Consider the following 22,675-nt stretch of genomic DNA (forward strand, 5'->3'; position numbering starts at 1 on the left):
TTTATCTGTACTGTTGGCTTCTTATTATGGAGAAATTTAAGCTTATTGGGTTTATAAGTAAGTTTATTGGGTTTATAAGTTTTATGCCACATTAAAAAATTACGATGAGGAATAATATACTTCTAGAAATTATGAAATGTATTTATAAGTCTGTTAATCCACAGAATGTAAGATAGTCTATGATTTTTTACTTCTAATTTTCACTAGAAATTAAGGTTTTTAAAGGTTAAGAATTCTAATATATGTAACTAAAGCTACTAGAAATAAACAACTCTCTCCTTCCTTCCTTCCTTCCTTCTTTCCATTACCATGTGTCAAGAAGAACACTAGACCCTGAAGTTGCAGAAATAAGTCATTTCTTCATGCAATGCAAGGAAAGTAGAATGTTTGTTTTCAATAAAATAAGGGTTGAGGAATTGAGATGCATTTTTGTTGAGGTAAAAGAAAGTAACTTTGTCCTAAAGTGAGGCCGATTATTTCAGAATTAAAAACACAAAGAAAACAACTGTAGGAGGTCTGTAGAAAAGGAATCTTGGAAAAGCAATTTTATGCATAGCCAAACTGGGTAAAACTGAACGAATTATTTGGATTTTTAAAATAAGCTTTAATATTAATAGCATACTTACACAAAACTAAACCTTAATTCTGTTTCATCTGCTGATAGGATGTGTTTTATTAGATTACTGGTCTGCTCTTAATAAGAAATTGTGAACAGAAGATTTTTTTTTAGATTTTAAGTAATCTGCCTAAAAAACAAAAATTCTATGTTTTATTAAAATAATTTCCTGTGTTTTTCGTTGTCATTATCAGGACTTTGATTACTTAAGGAAGCTGAGTCTTCTCTGTTAAAAAAACTAGTTTTTTGGGCTTCCCTGGTTGTGCAGTGGTTGAGAGTCCGCCTGCCGATGCAGGGGACACGGGTTCGTGCCCCGGTCTGGGAAGATCCCACATGCCATGGAGCGGCTGGGCCCGTGAGCCATGGCCGCTGAGCCTGTGCGTCCAGGGCCTGTCCTCCGCAATGGGAGAGGCCACAACAGTGAGAGGCTCACATACCCCCCAAAAAAACAAAAAAAGCTATTTTTTTTTTACAACTATTTAACTTTTTGTACCTGCCTGTGATATCTGTGACACATCACTGTTTCACAGTGACCTATGATTCTATTTGAACAAATGTTTTAAATTTTTTTATGTATTTTCGATAAAATTCCCCAAAATAAAATTCTGAATGAATTTTTTTGATCTGAAGTAATTTGGGGATTTTGCAGAAAGTCCCTGGAACATCTCAAATTATTTGTTCTTTCTCCTTATAAAAAGAGAGATGTTAAACTAATTAAGCTTATTTGATATATTAAGTTACATGGAAAGCATTGTCAAATAAGTAATGTTAAGCCTTCTTTATGTTGTATTTGTATAGGTAAATGTTATAAATGTTATTGAAATTGTATGAAATTCCTGTAAATCTGACATTTACTGATATAATGTTATCAGTCATAATTTCAGTTATCTTAAATATTGTGTATTACAGAAATAACTACATTTCCTTATCAAATGAGTTGTCATCAGACCAATAGGCATTTTTAAGTCTTTTGTCATTTACAGACAATTATTTTACCCTGATGCTTTTACAAAACTGAGACTCATGGACAGAACCTTACCAAATGATCTTTATCACTTATGAAGCTGCAAAACTAGAAGGCATTGAACCTTGGGTACACATTCCACAGCTTAAGAATGTGCCACATGACATCTGGTTTTTACAAATGCTGGAAACCTCCAAATCAAATTGGCAAGGAAGAGAAGTAGCTGACATTGAGGTAGACTGTTTCCACCCAAGATGTCAGATTAAAGGCTCATATTTTAATTAAATATGAAAACCTTTCTTCTCTTTCTTGCCTTTACTCTGGCATTGGCCTGGGAAGATAATGCCATAATCCATATCTTCCAGGTTATTGTAAAAAGGGATAATCTTTAAGGCATCTGGATTTTTCATCAAATACTCGAATCTGTTCCTGATGCTAGAGACTCCCCTAGACCCCATGTGACCATTTTTGTCCCAATGTCAACATAAATTACAGTTGTCTCCCTACCCCCATGAGTCCCTTACAAAGTCCAAATTTACAGCCAGTACATCCAATGCCTTGTTTTGAACTTTCTCCAACTATGACTGAACTTGTGCAGTTAGACACAAATACCTATGCAAATCATAGTACATTTTCACCCCTAAGTTTTTATGATTATTTAAATCAGATCAGCCACCAATTACAAATAGATCTTGCCAGTAGCACTCATATTTGTGAGGAATTTAGAACAATTTCTATTCAAAGCTGGGAGATTTGCTTCCTGAAAGTACTGAAAACATAACTGATCCCTGGTTTGAAATTGCAAATGCAACCATCCCTGTGAATGAGTCCATTAATAGTGTCACCTTAGTAGTAGTTTGTGCCTCAACAGGATTTCTCATTGTCTGTGGTGGTTATCATTATTCTTGGGCCTATGAATGCCTTGATGTCTGGTGTATAACTGGGGAATGCCTCTTAGGTTAGCTAAATGTGCCCCTAAATGTTCACAAACAAACTTAGATACCTCATTGCTCAACTCCCCTGAATTTTCATCATCCAGTTAGGAAGGACTTACCAGGAGGCATTCAAGATTCAGGATTTGCTTCCTTTGGCAGGTCCTGACTTTCCTGGTTAGAAGCGAGTACAAATGAGACTTTGATAAAAAATATCTCCTTAACTCTTAAAGACACTGGAGAATCTGCTACTAAAGAAATAACTGCCTAGTAAAACTCCTTAAACTCTGTGGCTAAGGTTGCTCTTGATAATAGGATAGCCCTTGATTATAGTTTAGCTGATTGAATAAATGTCTGTGCTGTGGCCAACACCACTTGTTACATCTTGATAAACACTTCTGGGGAAGTTGAAATTAAACCATATCAGATCACTGAAAAAGCCATTTGCCTTAAGAAAGTGACTCCTTCAACAGGGTCTTTCTTTGACTTATTTTTGTTTGGATTTGGTCTTGGGGACCATGGTTCTGAAATACACTGCAGACATTGGGAATTATCCTGCTTGTAATAATCTTATTAGTCTTCCTGGTGTGCTGTATTCTCTCAAAAGCTTTAAATGTGTTTGAAACCACTAACCACCAAGTAAACAATCTCTCTAATACTGGAATGTCAGAAAAGAAATGAAGAGAAAGAATTATTTTTAAAATGTGAACCTGAAGTTCTGACATGTAAATACCACATAGATTCAACAAAAAGACATTATGACATGTGAATACCACACAGAAGATCAGCAAAAGCTGTGAGAACCTCAGAGTGGTAGCTAAAAGTGGTGCTAATGCCTTAAACTTTTATCATCTCTTTCAGTTCGATTGTGAGTCTTATCAAAAAAAGGGGAATTGTTAAATACAAGACAATAAGCCCCAAATGGAGTCACTGTGCTAAGCCCCATGTCACCAAACTGAAATGTAATACCTAACTTAATTACGGTTTCACCCTCCACCAGGAATGGAACCTTAAACCAGTCAACCTGGAACTACCTGGTCAGCACTAGTGAGGTAATCTGCCTGATATATCCTTGCAATCCCTTAAAGAAGATTAATCTTGCCACAATACATTCTTTGCTAGTAAAACTTCCTTGTCCCTCTCCCTTCTTTATTCTTAAAGAAGTATTTCATTGTGTACAGTTCCTTCAGCTCTTTTTTTTTATTTGCTAGTGAGATGCTGCCTTATTCATGAATCACTGATAAAAGCCAATACGATTTTTTTACATTTACTTAGTTGAATTTTCTTTTTCAACATTCTCTTCCATGTTTATTCTGAGAAGAAAAATAGTAAAGTATGTGTGTGATATGGATTGAATTTTGTCTCCACAAAATTCATACGTTGAAGTCCTTGCTTCTAGTGTGACCATATATGGAGACAGGAAATTTAGGAGATAATCAAAATTAAATGGACCCTCATTTAAGTGAGATCCTCATCCAAAAGGATTTATGACCTTGTAAGAAGAGGAAGAGACAGATCTATCTCTCGCTGCACATGCGTACATTGAAGAAAAGCCACATGAGGACACAGCAAAAAGGTGACAGTCTGCAAAACAGGAAGAGAACCTTCACCAGAACCTGACCATGCTGACAACCTGATCTTGGACTTCCAGTCTCCAAAAGTGTAAGAAAATACATTTCTGTTGTTTAAACCACCCAAACTATGGTATTTTGTTATGGCACCCTGAGTTAAGACTCTCTGTGTGTGTGTGTGTGTGTGTGTGTGTGTGTGTGTGTGTGTGGTGTATTTATAAGTAAAAGAGTGAGTGTGGATACTTCAGACATAAATATATAGCAGTACTCCGCGTGGCTATTGATTCACAAGGTCAGAATACATACACCCAGAAAACACACCCCTAGATTATTCCAACAAAAAGCAAAGTTATTATCTGCACAATTACTGAAAGTAGACTACAACTACCATACAACCCAGCAATCCCACTACTGGGCATATACACTGAGAAAACCATAATTCAAAAAGAGTCATGTACCAAAATGTTCATTGCAGCTCCATTTGTGATAGCCAGGACATGGAAGCAACCTAAGTGTCCATCAACAGATGAATGGATAAAGAAGATGTGGCACATATATACAATGGAATATTACTCAGCCATAAAAAGGAATGAAGCTGAGTTATTTGTAATGAGGTGGATAGACCTGGAGTCTGTCATACAGAGTGAAGTAAGTCAGAAGGATAAAAACAAATACCGTATGCTAACACATATATATATGGACTCTAAGAAAAAAAAAATGTCATGAAGAGATTAGTGGTAGGATGGGAATAAAACACAGACCTACTAGAGCATGGCCTTGAGGATATGGGGAGGGGGAAGGGTAAGTTGTGACGAAGTGAGAGAGTGGCAGGGACATATATACACTACCAAACGTAAATTAGATAGCTAGTGGGAAGCTGCCACATAGCACAGGGAGATCACCTCTGTGCTTTGTGACCACCTAGAGGGGTGGGATAGGGAGAGTGGAAGAGAGGGTGACACAAGAGGGAAGAGATATGGGAACATACGTGTATGTATAACTGATTCACTTTGTTGTAAAGGAGAAACTAACAAACTATTGTAAAACAGTTATACTCCAATAAAGATGTTAAAAAAAGATAATAATCAACAACATATAGACAAGAAAGAATTATGAAATACAAAAATTTGTAGACAATCAAGAATCTCCAAGTATTTGAGTAAAATCAACACCATATAAAAGAGATACCCCCATATTGAAATAGCTAAAAATTAAACATCTAAGGAAATGATAATGAGTCATTTTAAAAATAAATATATTGAATATAATAAGAGAAATTTGGGTATTGTATACATAAAAATAATATATTGAAAATAAAGTAAATATTCAAAATTAAAGCTTGTTAGATGAGTTTAATGGAATAGACATAGCTGAGAATTGGTTTGATGATAAATGAAGTTCAAAAACTTTGAAAGATACATATATAAGTCCTAACATTTGAAAAGAGTTCTAAAAAGTTGAGAGTCACTAGAGAAATTTAAATGAATTAGATGGACATCATACAATTAATTTATACATTGTACAGTCCCTAAATCTCTACCAGGAACATGTTTTCAAAAAGTAAAATCTCTTTGAATATAAATGAGTGAACCACATAGCAAATCTTTGAGTTTACAGCCAAAGAACTATTAAGAGGAAAATAACTAAGCCAGAGTATGAAGAAGTTAGTAAATAACAGAGACAAAAACTTCAAAATAAGTAGAAAATATTACTAACAGTATCAGAAACTATCAAAAATGCAGAGTTGATCAATGAAAACAAAATTCAGTTCTTCAAAAAGGCCAATAAATAGACAAACTATTGGCAAATTTGATCAATATGAAAAGTGAATAAGTATGAAATAAGCCATCTGAAAAAGGAAACCATACAAGAGTTATGGAGGAAATTAAAAATTATACTGTATACAACTTTATGCCAATAAATTTCAGAATCTAAGGAAAGCTTATGAATTTTTGGAAACTACTCAGAATTAAAATGGGGCACTTTTGCTGGCTTGAGGAGTTCTGGATAGCCCAACAGAGTTCTTTATTTTTCGATGGAGATGTTCTGTTTTCTCAAGTCTCTAGTTGATTGGTTAAGATGGAGTTAAGAAGGAGGACCTGCCCATTGTCCCCTGACTACATGTCTTTCAAAGTTTGATAAAATGTTCAATTGATCAGGTGCTTGCAAAAGAGATTTTTTAAAATATAATCAGGAAGCTAGAGACAAGATGGTAGAGTAAAAGGACTTGAGCTCATCTTCTTTCATGAAAGCACCAAAATCACAACTAACTGCTGCACAACCATCTACAAAAAAGACAGGAACCTACCAGAAAAGATATTCTATAGCCAAAAACAAAGTAGAAACCACAATAGACGGTCAGAGGAGCACATTCACAATAAAATCAAATTCCATACACACCAGGTGGGTGACCCACAAACTGAAAAATAATTATATCACAGAGGTTCTCCCACAGGAGTGAGAGTTCTGAGCCCCATGTAAGGCTTCCCAGCCTAGGGGATCTAGCATTAGGAGATGGAGTCCCCAGAGCATTTGGCTTTGGAGGCCAGCAGGACATGATTGCAGGAACTCCACAAGATTGAGGGAAACAAAGATGCTACTCTTGGAGGGTGCACACAAGGTCTCATGTGCACTGGGACCCAAGGAGAAAGCAGTGACTTCATAGGAGCCTGGGCCAGGCCTACCTGCTGGTCTAGAAGGAATCCCTGAGAAGGTGGGGTGTGGCTGTGGCTCACTGTGGGGATAAAGACACTATTGACAGAGGAACTGGGGAATACTCATTGGTGTGAGCTCTCCTGGAGGCCACCATCTTGACACCAGGACCAGGCCCCACCAAACAGTCTGTAGGCTCCAGTGCTGGGATGCCTCAAGCCAAACAACTAAGAGAGTGGGAACACAGCCACACCCATCAGCAGACAGGCTGCCTAATATCTTCCTGAGACCACAGCCACCTCTAAACACACCACCTGATGTGGCCCTTCATACAAGAGGAACAGGATCCAGCCCCACCCTCAAGTGAGCAGGCACCAGTCTCTCTCACCAGGAAGCTTGCACAAGCATCTTAGACCAACCTCATCCACAAGAGGACAGACATCAGATTCAAGATGAACTACAACACTGCAGCCTGCAGAAGGGAAACTACAATCACAGAAATAGACAAAATGAGACAGCAGTGGAATATGTCTCAGAAGAAGGAACAAGATAAAACCCCAGAAAAACAACTAAGTGAAGAGGAGATAGATAATCTACCCTAAAATGAATTCAGAGTAATGATACTAAAGATGATCCAAGACCTTGGAAAAAGAATGGAGGAACAGACCAAGAAGATACAAAAAATGTTTAGAAAAGAGTTAGAAGGTATAAAGAACAAGTAAACAGAGATGAACAATATGTAACTGAAATTAAAAATACACTAGACAGAATCAATAGCAGAATAAATGAGGCAGAAGAATGGATAAGTGAGCTGGAATAAAGAATGATAGAAATCATTGCTGGGGAACAGAATAAAGAAAAAAAGTATGAAAAGAATTGAAGGCCGTTTAAGAGACCTCTGGGACAACATTAAATGCAGCAACGTTTGCATTATAGGGGTCCCAGAGGAAGAGAGACAGAAAGGTCCTAAGAAAATATTTGAAGTGATAATAGCTGAAAACTTCCCTAACATGGGAAAAGAAACAGTCACCCAAATCCAGAGAACAATGAGTCCCATACAGGATAAATCCAAGGAGGAACATACCAAAACACATATTAATAAAATTGACAAAAGTTTAAGACAAAGCAAAAATATTAAAAGCAACAAATAACATACAAGGGAATTCCTATACGGTTATGAGCAGATTTTTCAACAAAAACTCTGAAGTCCAGAAGGGAGTAACACAATATATTTAAAGTGTTGAAAGGGAAAAACATACAACCAGAAATACTCTACCCAGCAAGGCTCTCATTAAGATTTGGCACAGAAATCAAAACTTTCACAGACCAGAGAAAGCTGAGAGAATTCAACACCACACCAGCTTTACAACAAATGACAAAGGAAATTCTCTATGCAGAAGAGTAAAAGTCACAACTAGAAACAAGAAAATTACAAATGGAAAAGCTCACCAGTAAAAGTAAACATACAGTAAAGGTAGCATATAATCCACACACAAATATAATATAAAAACTAGCAATCATAAGAAGAGGAAAGTACAAAGGTAGAATATTGGAAATTCATTTGAAATTAAAAGACCACCAACTTAAAACAACCTTGTATATATAAAGATTGATATATCAAAAACTCATGGTAACAGCAAATGCAAAACTTAAAATAGATACATTCACACAAAAAGAAAAATGAATCAAAACAAAGCACTAAAGTTAGTCATCAAATCACAATAGAAGAGATAAAAAGAGGAAGAAAAAACACCTACAAAAACAATTAACAAAATGGCAATAAGAACATACATATCAATAATTACCTTAAATGTAAATGGGTTAAATGCTCCAACAAAAAGACATATACTGGCTAAATGGATAGAAAAAAAAAAAAATTATACATATGCTGTCTAAAAGAGACCCACCTCAGATCTAGGGACACATACAGACTGAAAATGAGGATGGAATAAGGTATTCCATACAAATGGAAATCAAAAGAAAGCTGGAGTAGCAATATTCATATCAGACAAAATAGACCTTAAAATAAAGACTGTTACAAGAGACAAAGAAGGACACTACCTAATGATCAAAGGATCAATCCAAGAAGAAGGTATAACAATATATATGCACCCAACATAGGAGCACCTCAATATATAAGGCAAATGCTAACAGCCATAAAAGGAGAAAAAGACAGAAACACAAAAATATTTGGGGACTTTAGCACCACATTTACATCAATGGGCAGACCATCCATACAGAATATCAATAAGGAACCACAAAGCCTTAAATGACACATTAGATCAGATAGACCTAATTGATATTTATAGATCATTCCATCCAAAAGCAGCAGGATACACGTTCTTCTCAAGTGCCCATGGAACATTCTCCAGGATAGATCACATGCTGGGCAACATAGCAAGCCTCAGTAAATTTAAGAAAATTGAAATTATATCAAGAATCTTTTCTGACCACAACACTATGAAGGTAAAAACCAATTACAGGAAAAAAAAAAAGCTTAAAACCACAAACACATGGAAGCTAAGCAATATGTTACTAAACAACCAATGGATCACTGAATAAATCAAAGAGGAAATAAAAAAATACCTAGAGAAAAATGAAATAAAAAATCACGATGATACAAATCCTATGGGACCCAGAAAAAGCATTTCTAAAAGGGAAATTTATAGTAATACAATCGTACCTCAAGAAACAAGGAAAATCTCAATAAATAACTTAACCTTACACCTAAAGCAACTAGAGAAAGAAGAAGAACAACAAAAAACCCAAAGTTAGTAGAAGGAAAGAAATCACAGAGATCACAGAAGAAAGAAATGAATAGAGATGCAGAAAACAATAGAAATGATCAATGAAACTGAAAGATGGTTCTTTGAAAAGATAAACAAATTTGATAAAACTTTAGCCAGACTCATCAAGAAAAAAAAGGAGAGGGCTCAACACGATAAGAATAGAAATGGAAAAGGAGAAGTTACAGCAGACATCACAGAGATACACAGCATCATGAGAGACTAGTACAAGCAACTATATGGCAATAAAATAAACAACCTAGAAGAAATGGACAAATTCTTTGAAAGGTACAATCTCCAAAGAAAGAACCAAGAAGTAATAAGAATATGAACAGAGGAATCACAAATACTGAAATTGAAACTGTGATTTAAATACTCTCAACAAACAAAAGTCCAGGACCAAGTGGCTTCACTGGTGAATTTCATCAAACATTTAAAGAAGAGTTAACACCTATCCTTCTTAAACTATTCCAAAAATTGCAAAGAGAGGAACATTCCCAAACCCATCTTATGAGGCGACCATCACCCTGAAGCCAAAACCAAAGACAAACCAGAAAAAAGAAAATTACAGGCCAAAATCACTGATGAACATAGACGTAAAAATCCTCAAAAAAATACTAGCAAACAGAGTTCAAAAATATACTAAAGGATCATACACCATGATAAACTGGTAGTCATCCCAAGGGTGAAAGTATTTTTCAATATCTGCAAATCAATCAGTATGATACATTATATTAACAAATAGAAGAATAAAAACCATATGATCAATTCAATGAATGTAGAAAAAGCTTTTGACAAAACTCAACAATTCATGACCAAAATCTCTCCAGAAAGTGGGCATAGAAGGAACATACCTCAACATAATGAAAGCTACATATGACAAAATCAAAGCTAACATCATAGTCTATGGTGAAAAGCAGAAAGCATTTCCTCTAAGATTAGGAACAAAGCAAAGATATCCACCCTCACCACTTTTATTTAAAATAATTTTGGAAGTCCTGGCCACAGCAATCAGGGAAGAAAAAGAAATGAAAAGAATACAAATTTAAAAGAAGAAGCAAAACTGTTACTTTGTGCAGATGACATGATAATATACATAGAAAATCCAAAAGAAAATAACTAGAGCTGATCAATGAATTCATTAAAGTTGCAGGATACAAAATTAATACACATAATTCTGTTGCATTTATATACACTAACAATGAAGGATCTGAAAGAGAAATAAAGAAAACAATCCCATTTACCATTGCATCAAAAAGAAAAAAATACCTAGGAATAAGCCTACCAAAAGAGGCAAAAGACCTATACTCCAAAACCTATAAGATGATGTAGAAAGAAATAGAACATGACACAAACAGATGGAGAGATATACCATGTTGTTGCATTGTAAGAATCAATATTGTTGAAATGACTATACTGCACTAGACAATCTATAGCTTCAATGCAATTCCTATCAAATTACCCATGGCGTTCTTCACAGAGCTAGAATAAAAAAAATTTAAATTTGTATGGAAAAACAAAAACTTCTGAGTAGGCATTGCAATCTTTAAAAAGAAAAACGGAACTGGAGGAATCAGGCTCCCTGACTTCAGACTATACTACAAATTCACGATGGAACCTGCGTTTCCACAGAGCTAGAACTCCTGGCTTGGGGCCACTTCCCTCTGCCATCACAGAGCTGCCCTGGGGCCTGAGGGGAGTGCGGCCTCACTGAGGTTGCTGGCTGCGGAGGGGCCCTGGCTGCTGAAGCCATGACAACTGTGGGGACAGCAGGCCAGATCACACATCCTGGGGTAAGCCAGCTGCCATGTCATGAGGGCACTCAAGAGGCCCTAAGGAGAGATCCATGAGAATCATCGTACCGAAGGAGGAGAGAAGATGGTGGAAGAGTAAGATGCGGGGATCACCTTCCTCCTCACAGATACATCAGAAATACATCTACACATGGAACTGCTCCTATAGAACACTCACTGAACGCTGGCAGAAGACCTCAGACCTCCCAAAAGGTAAGAAACACCCCACATACCTGGGTAGGGCAAAAGAAAAAAGAATAAACAGAGACATAAGAATAGGGATGGGACCTGCACCATTGGGAGGGAGCTGTGAAGGAGGAAAGGTTTCCACACACTACAAGTCCCTTCGCAGGTGGAGACTGCAGGTGGTAGAGGGGGGAAGCTTCAGAGCCATGGAGGAGAGCACAGCAACAGGTTGCGGAGGGCAAAGTGGAGAGATTCCCACACAGAGGATCAGTGCCGACTGGCCCTCACCTGCCGGGGTGGGCGGGGGCTGGGAGCTGAGCCTCAGGCTTCAGTCGGATCCCAGGGAGAGGTCTGGAGTTGGCAGAGTGAAAAGAGCCTAAAGGGATTAGTGCACCAAGGCTAGCCAGGAGGGAGTCCAGTTGAAGTCTGGAGCTGCCGAAGACACAAGAGACCTTTTCTTCCCTCTTTGCTCCTGGTGGGTGAGAAGAGAGGTTTAAGCACGCCACTTAAAGGAGCTCCAGAGATGGGCACAGAGATGCTGAAGAGACAGGAAACTTATTCTTGCCTCTTTGTTTCATGGTGTGCGAGGAGAAGGGTTTAAGCATGCCGCTTAAAGGAGCTCCAGAAACGGGCGCAGAGCCGCCAAAGACACAAGAGACTTTTTCTTGTCTCTTTGCTTCCTGGGGCACGAGGAGAGGGGATTAAGCGCACCCCATAAAGGAGCTCCAGAAACGGGCACCAGCTGTGGCTGTCGTCATGGGCACAGACATGGGTGTGGGACGCTAGGGTTGCTGCTGCCATCACCAAGAGGCCTGTGTGTGAACACAGGTCACTCTCCACACCTCCCCTCCCAGGAGCCTGTGCAGCCTGTCACTGCCTGGGTCCCGGGATCGAGGGACAGCTTCCCCAGCGTAACACGCAGCACACCTCGGGCCACTGCAGTGTCATGCTGGACTCTGCGGCCGCAGGCTCACCCTGCATCCATGCCCCTCCCACCCCCTGGCCTTTGCCAGAGCCCCTGAATCAGCTGCTCCTTTAACCCCGTCCTGTCTGAGTGAAGAGCAGATGACCTCAGGCGACCTACATACAGAGGAGAGGCCAAGTACAAAGCTGAACCCCAGGAGCTGTGTGAACAAAGAGGAGAGGGGGAGGTCTCCCCCAGCAGCCTCAGAAGCAGTGGATTAAAGCTCCACAATCAACTTGAAGTGCCCTGCATCTGTGTAAAACCTGAATAGACAGCAAAATGTCCCAAATTGAGCAGGTGGACTTTGGGAGCAAGATATATTATTATTTTCCCCTTTTTTTTTCTTTTTGTGAGTGTGTATGTGTGTGCTGCTGTGTGAGATTTTGTCTGTATAGCTTTGCTTTCATCATTTGTCCTAGGGTTCTGACTGACCTGTTTTTTTAAATAAAATTTTTCTTCCTAATAATTATTTTTTATTTTAATAACTATATTTTATCCTACTATACTTGGTCTTCTTCCTTTCTTTCTTACTTTCTTCCTTTCCTTCTTCCTTCCTTTCTTCCCTCCTTCCTTCCTTCCTTCCTTCCTTTTTTCCTTCTTTCCTTTCTCTCTACCTTCCTCCCTCTCTTCCTTCCTTTCTTGCTTTCTTCCTTTCTTTCTTTCTTTCCTTTCAATTATTTCTCCCTTTTATTTTGAGCAGTGTGGATTGAAGTCTCTTGGTGCTCCAGCCAGGCATCAGGGCTGTGTCTCTGAGGTGGGAGAACCAACCTCAGGACACTGGTCCACAAGACATCTCCCACCTCCAGGCAATATCAAATGGCAAAAATCTCCCAGAGATCTCCATCTCAACACCAAGACCCAGATTCATTCAAGGACAAGCAAACTACAGTGCTGGACACCCTAAGCCCAACAAATAGCAAGACAGGACTACAGCCCCATCCATTAGCAGAGAGGCTGCCTAAAATCAAAATAAGGCTACCAACATCCCAAAACGCACCACCAGATGTGGATCTGCCCACTAGAAAGACAAGATCCAGCCTCCTCCACCAGAACATAGGCACTAGTCCACACAACCAGGAAACCTACTCAACCCACTGAACCAAACTTAGCCACTGGGGACAGTTACCAAAAACAACAGGAACTACGAACCTGCAGCCTGCAAAAAGGAGACCCCAAACACAGTAGGAGAAGCAAACTGAGAAGACAGAAAAGCACACAGAAGTTTAAGGAGAAAGATAAAAACCCAGCATACCTAACAAATGAAGAGGAAATAGGAAGTCTACCTGAAATAGAATTCAGAATAATGAGAGTAAGGATGATCCAAAATCTTGGAAATAGAATAGACAAATTGCAAGAAACATTCAACAAGCACCTAGAAGAAATAAAGAGGAAGCAAGCAATGATGAGCAACACAATAAATGAAATGAAAAATACTCTAGATGGGATCAATAGCAGAATAACTGAGGCAGCACAACGGATAAGTGACCTGGAAGATAAAATAGTGGAAATAACTATTGCAGAGCAGAATAAAGATAAAATAATGGAAAGAACTGAGGACAGTCTCAGGGACTGCTGGGACTACATTAAACACACCAACATTTGAATTATTGGGGTCCCAGAAGAAGAAGAGAAAAAGAAAGGGACTGAGAAAATATTTGAAGAGATTATAGTTGAAAACTTCGCTAATATAGGAAAGGAAATAGTCAATCAAGTCCAGGAAGCACAGAGAGTCCCATACAGGATAAATCCAAGGAGAAGCATGCCAAGACTCATAATAATCAAACTGTCAAAATTTAAATACAAAGAACACATTAAAAGCAGCAAGGGAAAAAAAAAAATAACACAAGGGAATCCCCATAAGGTTAACATCTGACCTTTCAGCAGAAATTCTACAAACCAAAAGGGAGGGGCAGGACATATTTAAAGTAATGAAGGAAAAAACCTACAACCAAGATTACTCTACCCAGCAAGGATCTCATTCAGATTCGATGGAGAAATTAAAACATTTACAGACAAGCAAAGGCTGAGAGAGTTCAGCACCACCAAACAAGCTTTACATAAAATGCTAAAGGAACTTCTCTAGGTAAGAAACACAAGAGAAGGAAAAGGCCTTCAAGAACAAACCCAAAACAATTAAGTAAATGGTAATAGGAACATATATATCGATAATTAACTTAAATGTAAATGGATTAAATGCCCCAACAAAAGACACAGAATGCCTGAATGGATACAAAAAAAAAGACCCATATATATGCTTTCTACAAGAGACCCACTACAGACCTAGGGACACATACAGACTGAAAGTGAGGGAATGGAAAAAGATATTCCATGCAAAGGGAAATCAGAAGAAAGCTGGAGTAGCAATTCTCATGAAGAAAAAATATACTTTACAAGAAAAAGTATTTCAAGAGACAAAGAAAGACACTACATAATGATCAAGGGATTGTTCCATGAAGAAGATATAACCGTTGTAAATATTTATACACCCAACATAGAAGCACCTCAATACTTAAGGCAAATACTAACAGCCATAAAATGGGATATTGACAGTAACACAATCTTAGTCACGGACTTTAACACCCCACTTTCACCAATGGACAGATCATCCAAAATGAAAAAATATAAGGAAACACAAGCTTTAAATGATACATTACACAAGATGGACTTAACTGATATTTATAGGACTTTCCATCCAAAAACAACAGAATACATATTTTTCTCAAGTGCTCATGGAACATTCTCCAGTATAGCTCATATCTTGGGTCACAAATGAGCCTTGGTAAATTTAAGAGAATTGAAATTATTTCAAGTATCTTTTCTGACCACAACACTATGAGACTAGATATCAATTACAGGAAAAGATTTGTCAAAATTACAAACACATGGAGGCTAAACAATACACTACTTAATAACGAAGTGATCACTGAAGAAATCAAGAGGAAATCAAAAAATACTCAGAAACAAATGACAATGGAGACAGGATGACCCAAAACCCATGGGATGCAGCAAATGCAGTTCTAAGAGGGAAGTTTATAGCAATACAATCCTAACTTAAGAAATAAGAAACTTCTTGAATAAACATGCTAACTTTGCACCTAAAGCAATTGGAGAATGAAGAATAAAAAAAACCCCAAATTTAGCAGAAGGTAAGCAATCATAAAGATCAGATCAGAAATAAATGAAACAGAAATGAAGGAAATGATAGCAAAGATCAATAGAACTAAACGCTGGTTCTTTGAGTAGAAAAATAAAATTGATAAACCATTAGCCAGACTCATCAAGAAAAAAAGGGAGAGGACTCAAATCAATAGAATTAGAAATGAAAAAAGAGACAAAACAACTGACACTACAGAAATACAAAAGATTATTAGAGATTACTAAAAGCAACTCTATGCCAATAAAATGGACAACCTGGAAGAAATGGACAAATTCTTAGAAACACACAACCTGCCAAGACTGAACCAGGAAGAAATAGAAAATATGAACAGACCAATCACAAGCACTGAAATTGAAACTGTGATTAAAAATCTTCCAACAAACAAAAGCCCAGGACCAGATGGCTTCACAGGCGAATTCTATCAAACATTTAGAAAAGAGCTAACAACTAACCTTCTCAAACTCTTCCAAAAGATAGCAGAAGGAAGAACGCTCCCAAACTCATTCTATGAGGCCACCATAACCCTGATACCAAAACCAGACAAAGTTGTCCCAAAGAAATTAAACTACGGGCCAATATCACTGATGAAAATAGATGCAAAAATCATCAACAAAATACTGGCAAACAGAATCCAACAGTACATTAAAAGGATCATACACCGTGTTCAAGTGGAGTTTATCCCAGGAATGCGAGAATTCTTCAGTATATGCAAATCAATCAACGTGATACACCATATCAACAAACTGAAGAAGAAAAACCATATGATCATATCAATAGATGCAGAGAAAGCTTTTGACAAACGTCAACACCCATTTATGATAAAAACCCTGCAGAAAGTAGGCATACAGGGAAATCTCCTCAACATAATAAAGCCATATATGCCAAACCCACAGCCATCATTGTTCTCAATGGTGAAAAACTGAAACCATTTCCACTAAGATCAGGAACAAGACAAGGTTGCCCACTCTCACCACTCTTATTCAACCAGTTTTGGAAGATCTAGCCACAGCAACCAGAGAAGAAAAAGAAATAAAAGGAATCCAAATAGGAAAAGAAGAAGTAAAGCTGTCACTGTTTGCAGATTACCTGATACTATACATAGAGAATCCTAAGGATGTTACCAGAAAACTAGTAGAACTAATCAATGAATTTGGTAAAGTAGCAGGATAGAAAATAAATGCACAGAAATCTCTGGCATTCTTATAGACTTAATGAAGAAAAATTTTAGAGTTAAATTAAGAAAACAATTCCATTTATCATTGTAACAAAAAGTATAAAATATCTAGGAATAAACCTACCTAAGGAGACAAAAGACTTGTATGCAGAAAATTATAAGAAACTGATGAAAGAAATTAAAGATGATACAAATAAGTGGAGAAATATACCAAGTTCTTGGATTGGAAGAATTAACATTGTGAAAATGACTCTACTACCCAAAGCAATCTACAGATTCAAAGCAACCTACAGATTCAATGCAATCCCTATCAAACTACCATTGGCATTTGTTACAGAACTAGAACAAAAAATTTCACAATTTGTATTGAAACACAAAAGACCCCGTATAGCCAAAGCAATCTTGAGAACGAAAAATGGAGCTGGAGGAATCAAGCTCCCTGACTTCAGACTATATTACAAAGCTACAGTAATCAAGACAGTATGGTACTGGCACAGAAACAGAAATATAGATCAATGGAACAGGATAGAAAGCCCAGAGATAAACCCACACACATATGGTCACCTTATCTTTGATAAAGGAGGGAAGGATATACAGTGGAGAAAACACAGCTTCTTCAAAAAGTGGTGCTAGGAAAACTGGACAGCTACATGTAAAAGTATGAAATTAGAACACTTCCTAACACCATACACAAAAATAAACTCAAAATGGGTTCAAGACCTAAATGTAAGGCCAGACACTATCAAACTCTTAAGGAAAACATAGGCAGAACACTCTATGACATAAATTACAGCAAAATCCTTTTTGACCCACCTCCTAGAGAAATGGAAATAAAAACAAAAATAAACAAATATGGCCAAATGAAACTTAAAAGTTTTTGCACAGCAAAGGATACCATAAACAAGACCAAAAGACAGCCCTCAGAATGGGAGAAAATATTTGCAAATGAAGCAACTGACAAAGGATTAATATCCAAAATTTATAAGCAACTCATGCAGCTCAATAACAAAAAAACAAACAACCCAATCGAAAAATGGGCAGAAGAACTAAATAGACATTTCTCCAAAGAAGATATACAGATTGCCAACAAACACATGTAAGAATGCTCAACATCATTAATATTTAGAGAAATGAAAATCAAAAGTACAATGAGATATCATCTCACACCGGTCAGAATGGCCATCATCAAAATCTCTATAAACAGTAAATGCTGGAGAGGGTGTGGAGAAAAGGGAACACTCTTGCACTGCTGATGGGAATGTAAATTGATACAGCCACTATGGAGAACAGTATGGATGTTCCTTAAAAAACTACAAATAGAACTACCATATGACCCCGCAATCTCAGTACTGGTCATGTACCCTGACAAAACCATAATTAAAAAAGAGTCATGGGGCTTCCCTGGTGGCACAGTGGTTGAGAGTCCGCCTGCCGATGCATGGGACGTGTGTTTGTGCCCTGGTCCGGGAGGATCCCACATGCCGTGGAGCTGCTGGGCCCGTGATCCATGGCCATTGAGCCTGCGCGTCCGGAGCCTGTGCTCTGCTACGGGAGAGGCCACAACAGTGAGAGGCCCACGTAATGCAAAAAAAAAAAAAAAAAAAAAAAAAAAAAAAAGAGTCATGTACCAAAATGTTCATTGCAGCTCTATTTACAATAGCCAGGACATGGAAGCAACCTAAGTGTCCATCAACAGATGAATGGATAAAGAAGATGTGACACATATATAGAATGGAGTATTACTCAGCCATAAAAAGAAATGAAACTGAGTTATTTGTAATGAGGTGGATAGACGTGGAGTCTGTCATACAGAGTGAAGTAAGTCAGAAGAAGAAAAACAAATACTGTATGCTAACACATATATATGGAGTCTAAGAAAAAAATGTTATAAAGAGATTAGTGGTAGGATGGGAGTAAAACACAGACCTACTAGATCATGAACTTGAGGATATGGGGCCAGGGAAGGGTAAGTTGTGATGACGTGAGAGTGTGGCATGGACATATATACACTACCAAATTTAAAATAGATAGCTAGTGGGAAGGAGCTGCATAGCACAGGGAGATCAGTTCTGTGCTTTGTGACCACCTAGAGGGATGGGATAGGGAGGGAGGGAGATGCAAGAGGGAAGAGATATGGGAACATATGTATATGTATAACTGATTCACTTTGTTGTAAATCAGAAACTAACACACCATTGTAAAACAGTTATACTCCAATAAAGATGTTAAAAAAATTCACAGTCATCAAAAAATATGCTACTGGCACAAAAACAGAATACAGATCAATGGAACAGGAGAGAATGCCCAGAGATCAATCCACACACCTATGGTGCATTAATATATGACAAAGGAGGCAAGAATGTACAATGGAGAAAAGATTGTTCAATATTTGGTCCTGGAATAACTGGAAAACTACGTGTAGAAGAATGAAATTAGAACACTCTCTAACACCATACACACACACAAAAAGCTCAGAGTGATTAAAGACCTGAATATAAGACAGAATACTTTAAAACTCTTAGAGGAAATCATAGGCAGAATGCTCTTTGACATAAATCCCAGCAATATTATTTTGGATCCACCTTCTAGTGTAATGAAAATAAGAACAAAAATATATGTTACATAATTAAAGTGAAAATCTTTTGCACAACCAAGGAAACCATAAAAAAAATGAAAAGACAACCCACAAAATGGGAGAAAATATTTGCAAATGATGTTACCGCAAGGGATTAATCTACAAAATATAGAAACACTTCATACACTCAATATCAAAAAACAAACAACTGAAGCCAAAAATGGGCAGAAGACTTAAATAGACATTTCTCCAAAGAAGACATACAGATGGCAAACAAACACATGAAAAGATGCTCAACAATACTAATCATTAGAGAAATGCGAATCAAAACCACAATGAGGTATCACCTCATACTGGTCAGAAAGGCCATCATCAAAAAATCTAGAAAAAATAAATGCTGGAGAGGGTGTGGAGAAAAGGGAACTCTCCTACACTGTTAGTGGGAATGTAAATTGGTACAGCAACTATGGAGAACTGTATGGGGCTTCCTTTAAAAAACTAAAACTAGAGCTACCATATGATCCAACATTCCCACTCCTGAGCATATATCTGGAAAAAACCATAATCAAATACATACATGCAACCCAATATCCATTGCAGCACTATTTACAATAGCCAAGACATGGAAACAATCTACATGTGCATTGACACATGAATGGATAAAAATATGTGGTACATATATACAATGGAATATTACTCAGCCATTAGAAAGAATGAAATAATACCATTTGCAGCAACATGGATGGACTTAGAAATTATCATACTAAGTGATGTAAGTCACACAGAGGAAGACACATATCATATGATATCACTAACATGTGGAATCTAAAAAAAATGATGCAAATGATCTTATTTACAAAAGAGAAACAGACTCACAGGCTTCAAAAACAAACTTCTTGTTACCAAAGTGGAAAGGTGTGTGGGAGGGATAAATTAGGAGTTTAGGATTAACATATACACACTACTGTATATAAAATAGATAATCAACAAGCACTTACTGTATAGCACAGGGAGCCCTACTCAATATTCTGTAATAACCTAAATGGGAAAAGAATCTGAAAAAGAATAGACATATGTACTATATGTAAAATTGAGTCACTTTGCTGTTCACATGAAACGTACACGACATTGTAAATCAGCTTTACTCCAATAAAAAATGAACATTTAAAACAATATATAACCAAGATAAGAATTAAAGTGGTTCAAAAAGCGATAGTATACCTGAATATATTAATCATAAAATAAATGGAAAGAGAAATAAAAAATATCTTTCCCCAAAACCAATGATCTTTATTGTATACAAAGCAAATATACAAAAACAATATTTTGGCCTTCTATATGCTATCAACAAAGATGATATAAAATTTTTAAAAATATATTATTTGAAATAGTATTATAAGATCTTCAAATATTCAGGAATACATTTAACAAAAATGTGAAAGACTGAAAACAGGACACAAAAGAAATGTATTATAAAGGGAAAATGATAAGATGGACTACATTAAGACTTGTTAAAATAAAAAAAAAGATGAAAAGTACAAAATGTTAACAATTATGAGTTCTAACTGGAATTCTTATGCACTGGTTGTAGAAGTGTAAATTGGTGCAAAATCTTTGGAAAACTAATCATATCTGCTAAAGCTGAATATATACTGACTATATCATTCAACCTCAATATATGACTGAAAGAAATACCTAAACATACGAGTGTATCATAAGACATGAAAAAACTGTTTATTGTGGTATTATTACCTTCTTTTTAAATTTTAATCATTCAGATAGTTTTCCGTGGTATTTCATGGCTTTAATTTGCTTAAATACTGATTAAATAATATACCTTTTAATATGTTTCTTATCCATTTAGCTATTTATTTTTGTAGAGTGCCTGCCCATGCCTTTTTGTTTTGTTTTGTCTTTATTGTACAGATTTGTAGACATACTTTTTATATTCTAAATATTGTTATTTATGGCATTGTTTACAACTCTCCTCTCCTGCACTTCTATTTTTGTTGTCTTTTGTTGAACAGAATTTGTAATATTAACATAGTCCAAACTAGTCAACTTTTCCTTTTATAGTTAGCATCATTTCATCATGTTTTAATTTTGCTACATACACATAACGTAACTGGGATTTCTTTGTGTATTGTGTTGGTGAGAGCTCAATATTCATATTTATTTGAAATATGGTACTTTATTCAGTACTCTGCAGGGCCATCTTTGGCACAATTCAAGTGTCCATACATGTGTTTTCTATTTCTGACTCTGTTCTGTTTATCTATCCTTACATCAATCCCACACTCTCTTACTTACTGTAATATAAAATCAGTTTTGATATCTGTTAGTTTGTCTTTCACATTTGTTATTTCTGGACATTTATATCTTACCTGTAGATTTGAAAATCATCTGGTAAATTTTCACGAAACTCTGATAGACTTTTTGTTGGGATTGTACAGAAATGATTGATTAATTCAAGAGAACTGACATCATTACAATATTTAATCTTCTAACCCATGAAGACATTATACACCTGTATTTTATTTTTAAATGTTTGTTGCTAGGATATGAAATACAGTTGATTTTAATAGATTGAACTTCTACATAGCAGTCTTAACTTATTTATTAATTCTAATAAATTTTCTAATAATTGTTCCATAGATTGTTGTATATTTTTACATAGTCATGGCATATGTGAATAATATTGTATAACTCTTTTTAATTTTATTTTTCTTTATTCATAATATTTTATTTATTGGATTTTTATTTATACCTCTCAAAAATAACTTTTTTTAATCTTTACTTTTTATTTTCCTTTCTTGCTTTATAGCACCAGCTAGAATGTGTGGTCCAATGTTGAACAGAAGAATTTAGAGTGGGTATATTTGTCCCATACAAATCTCAAGTGAAAACTTTCAATATTGTATCATTTAAAAGGTCTAGGATTTTTTGGAGAAGCTCTTTTACATATTAATGAGTTGCCATTCAAATTCTAGTTACAATGAAGTTTGCTCATAATTGGGTGTTGAATTTTCTTCATCTATTGAGATGCTCATATTTCTTTTCCTTTACTGTTAACATAATTAATTATATTGATATTAATTTTTAATGTTAAACCAGCTTTCCATTTCTAGTATAAACTTCATGTGATTGTGATCACAAGATTAAATATTAGTAATTTTGTTTGCTAAAATATTTTGGATTTTCCATTTATGTTCATTAGTGAGAGTCATATCTAATTTTCCTTTTTCATAATGTCTTTGGGAGGTATTTTATATAAATTAATTAAAAAGTCCTTCCTTTTCTTCTTT

Source organism: Kogia breviceps, chromosome X, assembly GCF_026419965.1.
Source record: "Kogia breviceps isolate mKogBre1 chromosome X, mKogBre1 haplotype 1, whole genome shotgun sequence".
Taxonomy (NCBI): domain Eukaryota; kingdom Metazoa; phylum Chordata; class Mammalia; order Artiodactyla; family Physeteridae; genus Kogia; species Kogia breviceps.